General features: G+C 42.6%; 1 protein-coding gene across 3 annotated transcripts in view; it reads left to right on the top strand.

Moving 5' to 3' along the window:
- Positions 1-13903, top strand: part of LOC6537549 — a 96443-nt gene that overhangs the window by 41150 nt on the left and 41390 nt on the right. The gene's annotated exons all lie outside the window — the stretch shown is intronic.

Raw genomic sequence — 13903 nt, 5'->3', positions numbered from 1 at the left:
TGATAAGTATTAAGTGTGAGAGTAATTTGTTATAAAATTGATATAACTCGTTCATGAATAATTCCAGATATAAGAGGTTGGCCAGAAACCATCCAACTGCTTATTGCAGATTGGCCAAAAGCAGCTAATGCTAATAAGCTGCCAGAAGTTTTGCAATTGGTTGATGTGCATCTGGGGGCTATTGGCATATCGTAAGCGGAAGATGCTAAACAAATTTAAGGCAGGCAATCGCCCGAAGGTCATGTTCTCGTTTCCTGCGGCAGCAGCAGTGCCAGAAGTGGCAGCAACATAAGCAACATGAGCAACATCAGCAGCAGCAAAAGCAAAAGCAGTTGGCAAAGCAACGCACACAGCTGACACCGGATGCCCGGGAAGCTCGTGCACAGTTAAAAGTTCAATTTGCGCAATAGCGGTAAAGGCATTTCCACCCAACGCCCAACGCCCACCGACCACCACCCACACATCCTTGAGGGGGATCCATTGAAGCGAAAGGAAGAGGAGCTGAAACCCAGAAGCAGCATCAGCATCAGCAAAAGGAAATTTTTCGTTAAATTATTACTTTCCGTTTATGCAAAGCATTTGAGCGCACTCACATTGCTTAAGCGCTGGTTTGTGTTTGTGGTTATGTTTTCTGTTGTGCCCCAAAGAACATGCTGCGAACAGCTGCGTCCAAGACAATAGTTCGGGTTAAGTAATAGCTACTCAATAGCACAGCGGGAAGAAAGAATGAGAATCTCCATTAAAAAAGGTAATCAGAGCCTTCGAAAAGACCTTTAAGGTTCACTTACATTTTTTGGACTATCTGTTTACTTTAATCACCAGATTCTCAGACCCGAGTGTGCATATATATATATATATATATATATGTTTTTTATATGTGGCTGAAGGGCGACTGTCTATCCGGACTGTGTGCGAATTAGTATGTGCGACAAGCAGGGAAATTGCAATAGCATCTCATGATGCCACTAAATGCAACGGCGACGCCAGCGACAGCAACAAGGAAAAAATTCATTTGCTGCATTTGCGAAAAATGTTCATGCACCCAGCTGGGGGGTCGGGGGAAAAGCGCGGCGGGAAAATGAAAATAGAATAGGGGGCACACTGAACACACACAGCGGCAGCTGGGAAACACTAACTGAAATGAAACGAATCGTAACGTGGAAATTGCCAGTACAGCCCCTGTGTGAATGCATTTTAAAGTAAAACGCCTCGCTTTTGTCATTTTAATTTTGCGGATTTTCCCATTTTCCTTTCATGCCACTGTCTTCTCCTCTTCCGCCTTTCCTCAAGGTTAGGCTGTATTTTAATTGAAAATTTTCTGGCAACTGCCAAATGACAAGCTGTTACTGATACTGCCACTTACAAAAGCTGTGGCAGTGCAGTAAATCTCTGAATTTAATTCCAATATAAGACTGATTAATTGTAATTTTTAAATAACATTGAAGAATTTAACGTATTATTATATATAAGTATATTATTTATATATAAAATAGTTGCTGCTCAAACAACTTTTTAAACATCGTTCAATGGCAAAATGTGTTGGCTTCAAAAAGATACTTTACTCGCTTCTATAAGCGTCCAGGTCCGAAGTGAACTTAAGCCACTTGGCCCTGCTCACATGTTGGCCATTTATCTTGCTCAAGGTAATAAAATGTCTATAATTAGTCATTTAATATACAGATTTCCGTTCTGCGTCAAGGGGCGAAAACTTTTGCAGGCTTCTGCTTCCTGCAAAAGGGAAAAAGGGAAAAAGGAAAATGGAAAAGCAGGCGAAAAACCCAAGGAGCACCCATCGAGAATCGAGAACAAAGTTTTTCCTACTGCTCACATGTGGGCGGTGCCTGTGTGCCGGGGTGGAGTAATTTAAGTACAGCGAATGATAAACTACTAAGCAGCGGACTAGCCGACGAGTTTGGTGGCCAGGTCCTTGCCAGGTCCTGGCCTGAATCCCTAGTCCTTTCCCCTTACTGCATGGCGATCCTAAATAAATGTGCAATTAAGAGCTGCTCGCCTTAGTGTTCGGCCGCACAATTTGCTGCCAACTTCTGACCAGTCCACTAAATACTTATGGGGTTTATGCAAGCACTGAGAATAAAAGTCGTTGAATTATGGAATGATATTCTTATTTTCTTATTCAAGGGAAATATATAAAATATAAGCAGCTATAAAAGTAGGAATAGCTATTTAACGTAACCAAGACATTTACATACATATAACAGAGTAACATTATTTAATATACAAATCGTTAATGCATGAGCTAAAATATGAAAAAAGTAAGTAAATAACTCGATAATATCAAAAAATACTAATAATAAATTGTAATTAAACAATAAATACATAATAAATAAATAATCTTAAACTAGTACACCCAACTGAACTAAAAAATATATATTTTAATTAATGCATTATTCTTATAAAAATGTTCTTAGTGTTCCTATTATGTTACGTGTGGCTGTAAGCACGTAAAACTTTTCGAGTCTATGTGTGTGTTGGGCATTTTTAACGTAATATGCTGCCGCTTGCCTGCCTGAGCTATGAGCATTTTTATAATAAATCTTTGTGCTTCCGTTTTTGGTTTGCAAACTTCCTGTTGGCAACGTCTTTAGTAGCTGGCGGACTTAGAGGCAGACGGACAGAGGGACAGAGGAGCAGATAGTTGAGGAACCCAACCCGAGCCCAAAACCATTCCATGCCGACGCTCTGTGACTTGCACGCAACATATGGACTGCGCTGTATCTGTATCTGTATCTGTATCTTTGGATATACATATATCTGGCTGTGGGTGTGCAGTTGCAGCTGGCGCAGCAACTTCAGAGTAGAAATAAATCTTCAAGTTTTTGCTTTATTGCACTTGTCCGACTCAGTATCTCACCGACAGCCATCCTCTATTTGACTCAGAGTGAGGCTTTAAGAGTGTAAGCACCTGTTTGGCCTGTGCCATTTAAATAATCTACTTTTAGGACAACCTTTTCCGAGTGACGCACGCAGCTTTTATTGCCCATTGTGTGTACTTGTGGCGCGGGCATTTTAACGAGGTCCCAAATAAATTTTAATGTCTTTTAAATGATTTCCTGGGTGGCCTCAGAAAGGGTCTGATCTATGGCCCCATCACTCCTCGATTCTCTACCCCTCTGACTCCACTTAATGGCCAATATTCTACGTGTTTACGAGCCCGCTTTAGGGGCTCAATACCCGACTTAGTGTGGTATTCAAGTCCAACCAGGCGGCGACAGATCCTTCATAAATACTCAGTTTGGGCAAAACATCTGCTTCAGCTGCAGTTGGACATTGAATACACTCGCTGCATGTGAATAAAGCCTTTTGGTGGGGCGCAAAAAGCTGAAAGGCAACAAAAAGTACAAAAGTACACGTGGAAAATCGAAAAAAAACTAGACGAAACACAAAAGTCGAGTTTAAATGTTTCTTTGCAACTGCGAGTGAAAAATGCAACCATGCCGTCTGCGCACATACATATTTGTGCTGTCTGCTTTTGGACTTCTTTTTAGCATTTTTTTTTTGCACTTATTGCTTGATGTTTCTGCAACATCCGGAAAAAATGCATTCCCTGGCCCATTCAACTTAAGATTTCCAGTGGTAACGACATTTTTCAAAGGGATGCCACCAATTGTGGACCAAAATTCCCATTTCTCCTGCTCTTCAGTCCTCGGAGGTGTCGAACATTCAACGGGCACTTGTCATAGGTAAACTAACCTCGAGAGGGTCGTTATGCTGTCTGAAAAGTTTCAGTCCATAGAAATCGTGATAATTTGCTTTAATTAAGAAGATATCAGAAACCAACAGATTAAAGAAACCTAAAACTTACGATGGCTGCAATTTTAAGACACACAGTTTGTTTACTAAAATTCTAAAATTAAAGGAAACACAGTTTGTTTGCTAAAATTCCTTTATTAATTATTTGAAATTCTACAATACGAATTATTTAAAGAAATTCTAGACCTTTTCGTGCTTCGTGTTTAAAAGTAAGCTATCTATCTTAAGGATTCATTTACCATGAAATATTGATGTCTTTCATTCGCCTCTCCTCGACTATTACAAACGGGTAAAAAGGATAATAATGAGGCTCATAACATATATATCCTTTATTGTACACCTTGAGAACCTTGAATTCTACTTCAAAGCGTAAATTATACAATTTTTTAATTCAAAAATCTGGGCCGGCTTTGAAGCTGTTTCCCTGACCAGTTGAGTTGGGAGGGTCCTGGTCCGGAATATCCTGTTTGTCAACCAGCCAGCCCAGTTTCGCAGACTTTGTCTCCGCGGTGCCCTGAGTTATGGCTCGTGGCTGTTTTCAAAAACAAAATTAAAGGCAACAAAAACAGCGAGTGGGCGAGCGAAATAAAAATTGAAAAAATTGTAATGCAAATTTAATTAGGTTTTAAGTGCCATGGAACGGCAAGGCAAGGCAAGGCAAGGACATTGCAGACGACGCTCCTGTTGTTTCTGCTGTGTCCTGTCAAATATTTACTTTGAGCGCGGCGGATACAACAGCCAAAAAGGTTGGCCATTCCAAAACCATTCGGGTATGTAACCCCCGGAAGGGAAGGTAATGAAATTTTTCGCGCCGCGTTTTGAAACAGTTTAAAGATATTACGCCCGACTACGTGTCCCCGTTGGCGAGAAATTGATTTTCCTAAAGCCGGCTTGAAGAGGGATTGCGGATGAGCCCGGAACCTGGGCACCCGGCAAATATTTAACCATAATATTTAGTTTAAACATAATATTTACCTTATTTTTTTGTTGCTTCGGAGACGAAAGCTAATTAGCGTCACCCGCATCACATGCAAATCGAAACGGCGACAGAGAAATCCAATTGGTTTATTGCGTAAATTAGTCAATGAAAGTTTCTGACATCCCGGCAAATATGCAAATATGCAAATATTTGCTCAACTTTATTAAAATTCATTTTTGTCATTCACGGCGTGGGCGGCAACTCTTGACAATAATTTTGCCGACTTGCTACTTTCAATGTGGGCACGCAGGCATGCATGGAATTTTTGTGCTAAGCGGCAATAATTGCAAATTCCACTGCAGCACACACGCCATCGCACACACACTTGCACACTCACACACTCGCACACTCAGGCACTCACACATACATGCACGGGGGCGTAACAGGACCCCAAGGAGGCGGAAAACTTTTGCCTTGTCTAACTGTCGGCAAATCGCAGAGCTTGGCGAAAATCTTTGCCAAAATGTTTGCCATAGGCATTCTGGCAAAAACTTTTGAAGCTCTGGCATAAGTATGCTGCGGCTTTTTATATGGCCACAGTGCATGCGGCTCTGTAAATTGCACACATTGCAATGCATTGTAATCTATGACACGCCCACAGCCGCACGCACACGCACACACACACATATATACAAAGGGGGGCGGAGTAATTAAAACTGATTAACAACAGCTGAAATCCCTCCATAAATGGAATAATGCCAGTATAATGCCCATTCGCATGGCTTCAATTAGTGCAGCGAATCAGCGAGATTTTTTACCGAATGTAGTCTGTCGACTACAGTGAAACCTCGCATGAACGCATTTCTGCATGCTTTTTTTCATGCAAACAAAGATATGCCACTCATGTGATTCGATCGTGGTTTTAGCAAATGAAGTTAAATTAGTATTGATTGAATTATTTGGCTGCAACTGCATACATTGTATAGTGAATTTACAAGTGTTGATCTCAACAGTCAAGTTATCATTTCTTAAAAGTTTTACACAGTATTACATAATTGCTACAACAGCAATACTTGGATTTAATATTTATGGCGCACTGATAGCATAAAATACTAAAAAACCTTTTAATTAAAATAAAACGCCCGTGGAAAATGACTAAGGTGCATATGACAAAGCTTATAACAACATTTGTCCGAAACAATTTATTAAGAATAGACTGCGGTTAAAAACAATCTTCTAATGAAGCATTAGCGTAAGTAAATATGTATAATTAGGAAAAACAACTATTTTAGTAAACTGACACTGAAGGTAATACCTAATATAATATGGTAATTGCTTCGTGCTAAATCTAAAGAGCAAAAGTCTGTAGAGCATATAGAAAACCTTTTGCCATTGCTCTTCCTATAGAATTGTTTTTCTGCATACATTATAGTTTAGCTGAAAAAGCGTTCTTTTCGGAATATCCCGCATTCTCTTTTTGTGTTACATTTGTTTTTCGCGTCAGTTTTTATGAAGCCACTAAATTATGCGGTGCACACAGTTTGGCCAGGACTGTCAATTGCCGCCATTATCATCGCTGGCGCGATTTCACGCACACAAAGCGCTCTTGGCCAAAAAAAAAGAAAAAAAAAAAAGAGTAAGAGGACCGTAGTGAGTTGATAGACATTCCGCTCAGTAGTCAAGCAGCGGAAACGTTACGTATGCGACCCATGAGCCAACTGCCGACTGCCGGCTGCCTGCCAGCAAACATAACTAACAGTTCAGTGCACACACTTTGCTCCGACTCGGGATTTTCGGGTCTTGGAGCACCGAGCAGCTGCTCCAATTGCGACGTGGACCAGTCGAAAAAAAGGATGGCCAAAGGTGCCAATTGTTTGCTGGTATGCGGGCACGTATGTGTGAATTTATCGGTTGACATGACAATGCAGCTGCAAAATGCTGGCGTCGAACAGCACTTCAATGTGCTACCAGCCAGTGTGCCAGAGTGCCATAGTTTCCCAGTTCCACGACCAGGTCCTGGATCACCACCATTGCCATTGCCATTGCCAGCGGCAAACAACTCCTGCGGGCTGCCAACTACCTTGTCTGTCCTCCTCTATTCCCATTCCATTCCGAACATCCTTGCTATCCTTACCATCCTGACTCCTTGCTCTTCGATCCCTTGTGTACGAGACCACCATTAGGTGGGATGGCAGATCTGGGCAAGCTCGCTTGTACTTTATGCCTCGACTAGTTCTAGAGTCCGAAGAGTCGTTTTTTTTCAGCCACAGGCTATGAAAGGGTGGATTAAAGAATTATAAATAGTTGTTTAACTTCATTACCATTTAAGAACAGCTTAATGTCAGTTGTAACTTTCTGTTTTGTGATTTCACACAAACCCTTACTAATTTTTATGATGAAAGGAGTCTTTTCCTTGAGTAACAGAAATAAGGACTAGTTAGCGAATGTTCATAATATTTTTCAAATAATTTGAAATGTCTTTTCGACAATGGACATCCATTCTTCGCGTTCTAATCAATCGACCCTCGCCCAGGCTTTCGTCCTGGCCAAGGCAACTTTGTTGGCAGCGAGGGCGCACACCTCTAATGCGACCTCGACGTAAAATAATTGCTGACCAAAGTGCACTCAAATGCAGACACATGGCCACACGTGATGACCAATGCACTTCGGGTCAAATGTACAGAGTGCGAACGAGTGGAACGACGACGACTTTTGTGGAAAAACGAAAATGGAGGCGTAAGGTAGTTCGGGAGCCGGGGGCGTGGCAGTGGGAAAAGTGGGGCGTAAGGCGCCATGGGCAAGATCCTGTTGCCCAACTAGTTATTCTTACTTTTACGGTCAGGTCGGTTTGAAGAAAAGCCGGCTCTGTAATTGATGTAATCCCTGACATCCCGGGCATCAAACTACACAAGGCTGCGCACCCGGAGGTCCTTGCTTGTGCGGTCAGGATCTGGAGTCCTGCCAGTTGATTCACATGCCTCGGCACTTTTGCAACTCGGTGCCCTTGCCCCTGCCCTTTGACCAGGTTCCTCGAGATTCCAGCGCTTAAAGCGACGAGCTTCCTTGACTTTAAGCACCCCAATCCACAGACATACATATTCAAATATCGATTGGGGGCTATGTATGGATGCCGTGAGTGGGAAATCAATAACTGAACGCCCACGCATCTGCGACAGGGTCGAAGGTCAACAATAATGTACAAGTAGACTGGCAGCGGTGCCAGCGTGCCTGCCTGTCAGTTTGTTATTTCTTTCGTTGTTTAACGGGGCCAACAAAGAAGCAAAAGTATTTGCCATTGTTCCACTTTTGTGACTGCCATCATGACTGTCACGACTGCTCTTGGCCCTGGCTATTTATTTATCATGTCGGAATTGAATTTGTGTTTGTTGACCCGGCCCGTCAATTGGCATGCTAAATGCCCGCTCGCCCTTTGTATCCTGGCAGGATCAGAGCGAATGAAGCGCTCCTAATTGCAGGCTATGCAAAATTTAAGCGCAGAAAAATTACTTTGCTAATTACGCGAGGGGAAAGTGTGAGCTATGAGGTGTGCCGTAAGCTGTAAAGAGAAAATGGGCTAACACTTTCCAACGAGCTGCATCAGAAATGCAGTCCTTGGCTAGGAATTTTAAGATGGTGCACTGCGAAAGATAACTAGAATTTATCTTTTTTTTTCAACTTGGTATAAATTAAAAAAGCTGCTATTATTTAAAGGGAAATAAAATATAGAAATATATAATTAATATAGACTTATTATAAATATCTTCTTTATAAACGAACCTTCAGATATTTTTTCCTTAGTGCGGTAACCAAACTCCCCATCTCTCTTCCATTTCCATGGCTTACGAATCTGAAAGGCGAAAATTTAACAAAAGACTTTGTTTTTCAACTAAATTAGTGCAAATAGTGCAGAGACACAGAAACAGCTGCATACACACCATGGCATACGCGCCACAAACAAAACGAGGGCGGGGCACCTGAGAACGTGAGAACCCGAGGCTGAGAATGAAAACTGAGTGGGAAAACAGAGGATGAGGATGAGGCTGCAGCAAAGCGACTTTACCTTGTGCCACTTAGGCTCTACGGCAGGGGCAACAACAATGCCACTGGGCTGTTGTTTTTAGTGGCATTCACTTCCCGCCCACACACACGCACATCCCCATGTGAGACACGCACACACACACACACACACACGGATGCAGCGATGTGCGTTGGCATTGTCTGCCGTTTTGTCAGCTTACGATTTGGGCGCTCGAAAGTATGCTACGCTGGCCATTAACTTTCATCTCAATTGCACACACACGTGCAAAAAGGCTTTAATTTTGTTTATATTTATAAATTATCATTAGGAATCAGAGAAGATATTTCACTATAAATTAATGGGAGTCTAACGTTGGTATAAGTCTATACTTAAGTTTACCTTATAATACTTATATATATCTAGTTATTGCAATCGTAACAATCGTATAATTTTATTTAACTCATTGCTTTCAAAACTTGAGGGTATCAATTTCATTATTTGATTGCTAGATTTAAATAAGATCTAATTTGTTTCCGTGCACGCCTTGAAAGACGCTAACACACTCACGTTCGTATGTGCATACGTATTTATTTAAAGAATTTTCCTACACCCAAGATAACAATATAAATGCAACAGCAACGAGCGACGCAATGGCACGTTTATGCCACACGTGACCTGTTTGGCTCCAACTCGCTCCAACTGCAGCTTTCGACCAGGGTCGACATCAGTGGCTGCCTTTACAGTCTCACGATATTTTTACAAGTGTCTACAGTTAAGTGCTCACATACACACCCACACCCACACACATACACATACACTCACACAAGCGGCCTTGCAAGACCTGCAGAAATTACCATGCTCAGGAGCCGTTGTCGCTGGCATCCCTGCGGTTGTAGCGTGAAATGAGAAGAACAACTTTGGCGCTCTCTTAAGCAACAACACCAAGCGCACACCACACACACACCCTCGCACACATACATAAGCAAACAGACCGACAGCGCAAATAAGAAGAGAAAGAGAAAGATGAATAAGCCAAAGCGCAGCAAAAGAGTTACCGCGAAAGTGGAACGTGGGAAAAGGCAAGCAGCCCAAGTCAAGTAAAGCTAAGAAGCTGCCGCCGTCTTACACTGAAAGTAAAGTTTAAGCTACTTTACTAATAATTCCAAATAACTATATAGGCTTTAAAACACACACATGCAAAAAGAAGCGAATTCCTTGAGGTACATGCATGTTTGTTCAGCAAGTTTCATCAATAAATCCTCAAATTATATTTAGTTTCTGTACATACTACTTTTAAAGACTTGCCAATTTTTTTTGAAGTGCACCCAAGAAGCTGCCGTAGCCAAGGATTTCATTATGCGCATTTTCTACAACTTTTTGGAGCAAGGCGCGTTAGCATTGCATACTTTTAGGCGCTGATGCCGCTGCCTTCTCGCGCTGCCTGAGCTCTTGTGCTCCTCTCGCCACGCTGTGTCTTGTGTCGAGCTTTTGCGCAGACACTGAAATGCAATTTGCATAAGTTTCACAGCTTCTTTCGTTTATATAGGGCAAACGGGGCGTGTGGGGAACGGCGACTTTCCTATATAAATATAAATATAAATACTATGTGCATAACCCAAGTGCGCCAAACGACGTGCCGCAGTCAGTATGTGCTATCTATCCACTCTCTGCATCTGTATCGCAGTGTTTGCCTTGCTGCGTGCTAAGTATGTGTTGCCTAGCTGTTGGCAATTTTCATAACAAAAAAGTACTGGAAATCATGGGAAAAGGACGACAGGGAAATGCGGCGTGCAGCAAAATAAAATTTGTGTTTGTTTTCTACTCTCTAGCCAGCATAAAAAGTGAAATGACACTGGGTGGCGCAGGAAAGACGTCACCGAACCATATAGTACTTGAACCAGCGGAAATCACCAGGAAATTCCCATTCCCTTACTCAGATGTTTGCTTTGGTGCTTCCCCTTTTGCCTATGTGCAAAATGTCGTTTATGTAGGTAAAGGTTCATGCTAGAATATCACTCAGTAGTGGAGATCGAACAGAACTGAATCTAGCTATTGAGGCACTAGTCTCAATCATTTACGTAAAATAATAAATGATTAGTTCCTAATAGCCATTACCTATCAATATTACACAATGCATGGCTGCATTGCAAATATTTCGTAATATCAGTCAATGCGAGAAGCCTGTTTGCATAGCAATTCATGCACCATGATGAGGTGCTTATAAATGTATACCTATAGACTGTTGGTTTAGAAACAAAATAACTTGTACAAGCTGCATTTCAACTATTAACTATTTTGACATTTCAATTGAAAGCAACCATAATGAGGTAACCACAATGACATAAATATGTTTTAGGCTGTCCAGTGCTTAATCAAAATAATTGAATTGCACAAACCTGCTGTCTCTTATCAGCAGATACTCAACCTTGAAGAACACGAAAGGATTATGTTGTTCACCGTGTCTGAAATCAATTTGCTAAAAATATTTTCGCCTTCGATTTGCACTAATAATCCCCAATCGACCTATTTCATCGCTTGTACGAACTCAGGCACATATTTACCAGAAGGCACACACGCGACTGGATGGAGTGGCATTTGTCTATCCGAACTGAACTTAACTGAACTTAACTGTTGCCGCTTGTGGCAGCCCAATTCGGTGACCTCAGAAGCAGCTTGCCACCTAAGCCGCAGCACGCGCCACTTTGTCCAAAACCCAGGCAGTTGGTTTTGGCTGCCTGATTCGTGGTCTGCGGATGGGTCTGGATTGGAGGCCCAGCCATCCCATCCGCGATTCCCCAGTGGCTGCCACAGGCAAATCACTCATTGCACACTTACGCTGGCGCGCCGCTGACGCTGACGAGCGGCGGGATGATGGAGCAGGAAAAGGAAAAGGATCCGGAGGAACAGCAGAAGCAGCCGGAGGAGCAGGCGGAGAAGCACGCGGATCAGAAGTACTGATACCATGGAGGAGGCGGCGACGGAGGCGCATATCACAAATTATGTCAATTTACTGCAACAGCCTGCCCGCCTTTGGGACTGAGACAGTGACAGAACAGGACCAGCACACTGAGAATAATTTCTGATTCAATATCTAAGGTGGTAGAACCAAGAAGTGCCTTGGTTTACTATCCCAATTCTGTCAATTAATTTACTAACAATTTGCATATACATATATAAAATATAGTTTCTATGAACCAAACAATTACTACAATAATAATCTAGCTGCAAAGTTAAGTTGGTATTCAAGGAGCCTTTGGCTGGGATGTACATATTTTCGCGAGCTTGAGTACTTGCCCCTTTTGATCAAACTTTCGCTCAGTGTACGAACCTCATCCGTGTGATATAGAGGGTCTAACTGTGTTTGCCCGTCGAGCATTTGACATCTTACATGGGAATTACAAACGCACGAAAATTGCTAGCATGTTCGGCGACAGCCTACTCACCAATACAGCTGCAGCTGTAGTTGCCCACCAACACTCATACACGCTGTACACGCGTTTATGTCTGTATGGGTGTCTGTCTGCTTGTCTGTTTGTCTGTTTGTCCGTTTGTCCGTTTGTCATTCGGTTTTCCTGCGTGGGCGAGTGTGTTTCAGTGGGTGGCGCTGGGTCGGCGTTTTCATGTGCAAATTTCTGTAGTGTGCCATAAATTATCCGACTGGGAATTGCTTTTCTATAAAACGTGCGCATATTAAATAAATGTCAACAATTTTTGGCATCGTCTGCAGCAAGCAGAGCACTTGCTCCCCAATGCTCCTCCACCGGCGCCACATTTTTATTCCTTTCACTCGTTTCGTTTGGTGGCTGCCGAAATGAAATTACGCGTAACACGATTGTGGGGCTCCCTTTTGGGTATTAATGAGCACCGGGCTGTAAAATAGGTCCATGATGGATGTGCTCCAGTTTCTGGGTTCTGACAGCTGGACAGGTGAGCAATTGGATTTTCAATTTTCCGCAAAAAAAAATCGATTCGATGAGTATGTCGGTCGTCAATCGCTGGCAAATATCTCCGTTTGTCTGATTTGCGTGGGGAATTTGAAGGATATTATAATTTCTTAACCATCTTCTTGGTTCTTGGGCACACACGAGCATATCAAATTCTCGGATTTTTGGGAATTTTAGGGGTGATATACTTTATGCATACTATATATGTTTTCCTACTGTCACTCTAGTTTAATCTACGTCACAGCCCAATCCTTTCTTAATCAATTTATGGAACTTATTGGCTACTCTTTGATGGCTATTAATGTTTTATTCAGCCCGCTGATTAATGGCCATGCGTTTACAGTACATGTTTCTCGTATTAATTTACGACTTGTGGAGTCGGAACTAACCAAATATACGAGACCCGCCACCCTGCGATCCTTCTCACGCCAAAGGACAATTAGGGGCTTTAACTTGATGGCAGCCGGCTGGCTTTAATCCATTGTCATTTCGCCGGATTGATTGGCCGGAATGGGGAAATCGGCGAACTAGATTGGATTGGTAGCGGGTCCTTGGCGTCCGCAAGCGACGACGATGTCCTTGGCATTTATCTATTTTCAGTGGCATCAATTGGCAGTTTAAATGCAAAAGATGAGGCCGCCTGAAATCGGATGAAATCGCAGACCCGGCCATCGTCATCACCATTGTCGACGTCATCGTTGTCGTTAGCTCCAATTTGGCATTAATATTCCCACTCACGTACTTGGTTGTGATTATGCGAGTACAACGATGAACGTCAGCGGCTATTGCGGTCGAAAGGAGCTGCGTGGTTAAAAGGATCTGGGCGGTTACTAGATGGTTGGTTTGGGTTTGGGTTGGGTGGTGGGTTTGCTGCCTTGAGGTTGTCGTGCCTGGAGCTTGCCGCCTTGCGTGCTTCGCGTTGTGGGACGGCAGTCTCGACGTGACACTTAAAAGGCAGCGTTTTGTTGACATTTGCTAGGAAATCGACGAAGGAGTCGAGTCGCCGTAATTGTGGCAACACCCCAGTAAGTCAGTGCTCGAGCCCACAGCAAAAAGGACATTTTCATATTGTGTTAATGACTTTGGCAATAGTTTTGTCATGACATTTCAAAAGAGCCACCCACCTGTCGTTTCATTCAATTGCATTGGGTGGAAACGGTAATGATACACCAAGGGAAAATGAGTCAAGGATTACTAACAGAATCGTGAGCAAAACTTGCACTCATTTGGGCTAAAATCAAAATAAAAAGC

The sequence above is a fragment of the Drosophila yakuba genome, chromosome 3R, assembly GCF_016746365.2.
Source record: "Drosophila yakuba strain Tai18E2 chromosome 3R, Prin_Dyak_Tai18E2_2.1, whole genome shotgun sequence".
Taxonomy (NCBI): domain Eukaryota; kingdom Metazoa; phylum Arthropoda; class Insecta; order Diptera; family Drosophilidae; genus Drosophila; species Drosophila yakuba.
This window is presented reverse-complemented; position numbering and strand designations above follow the sequence as displayed.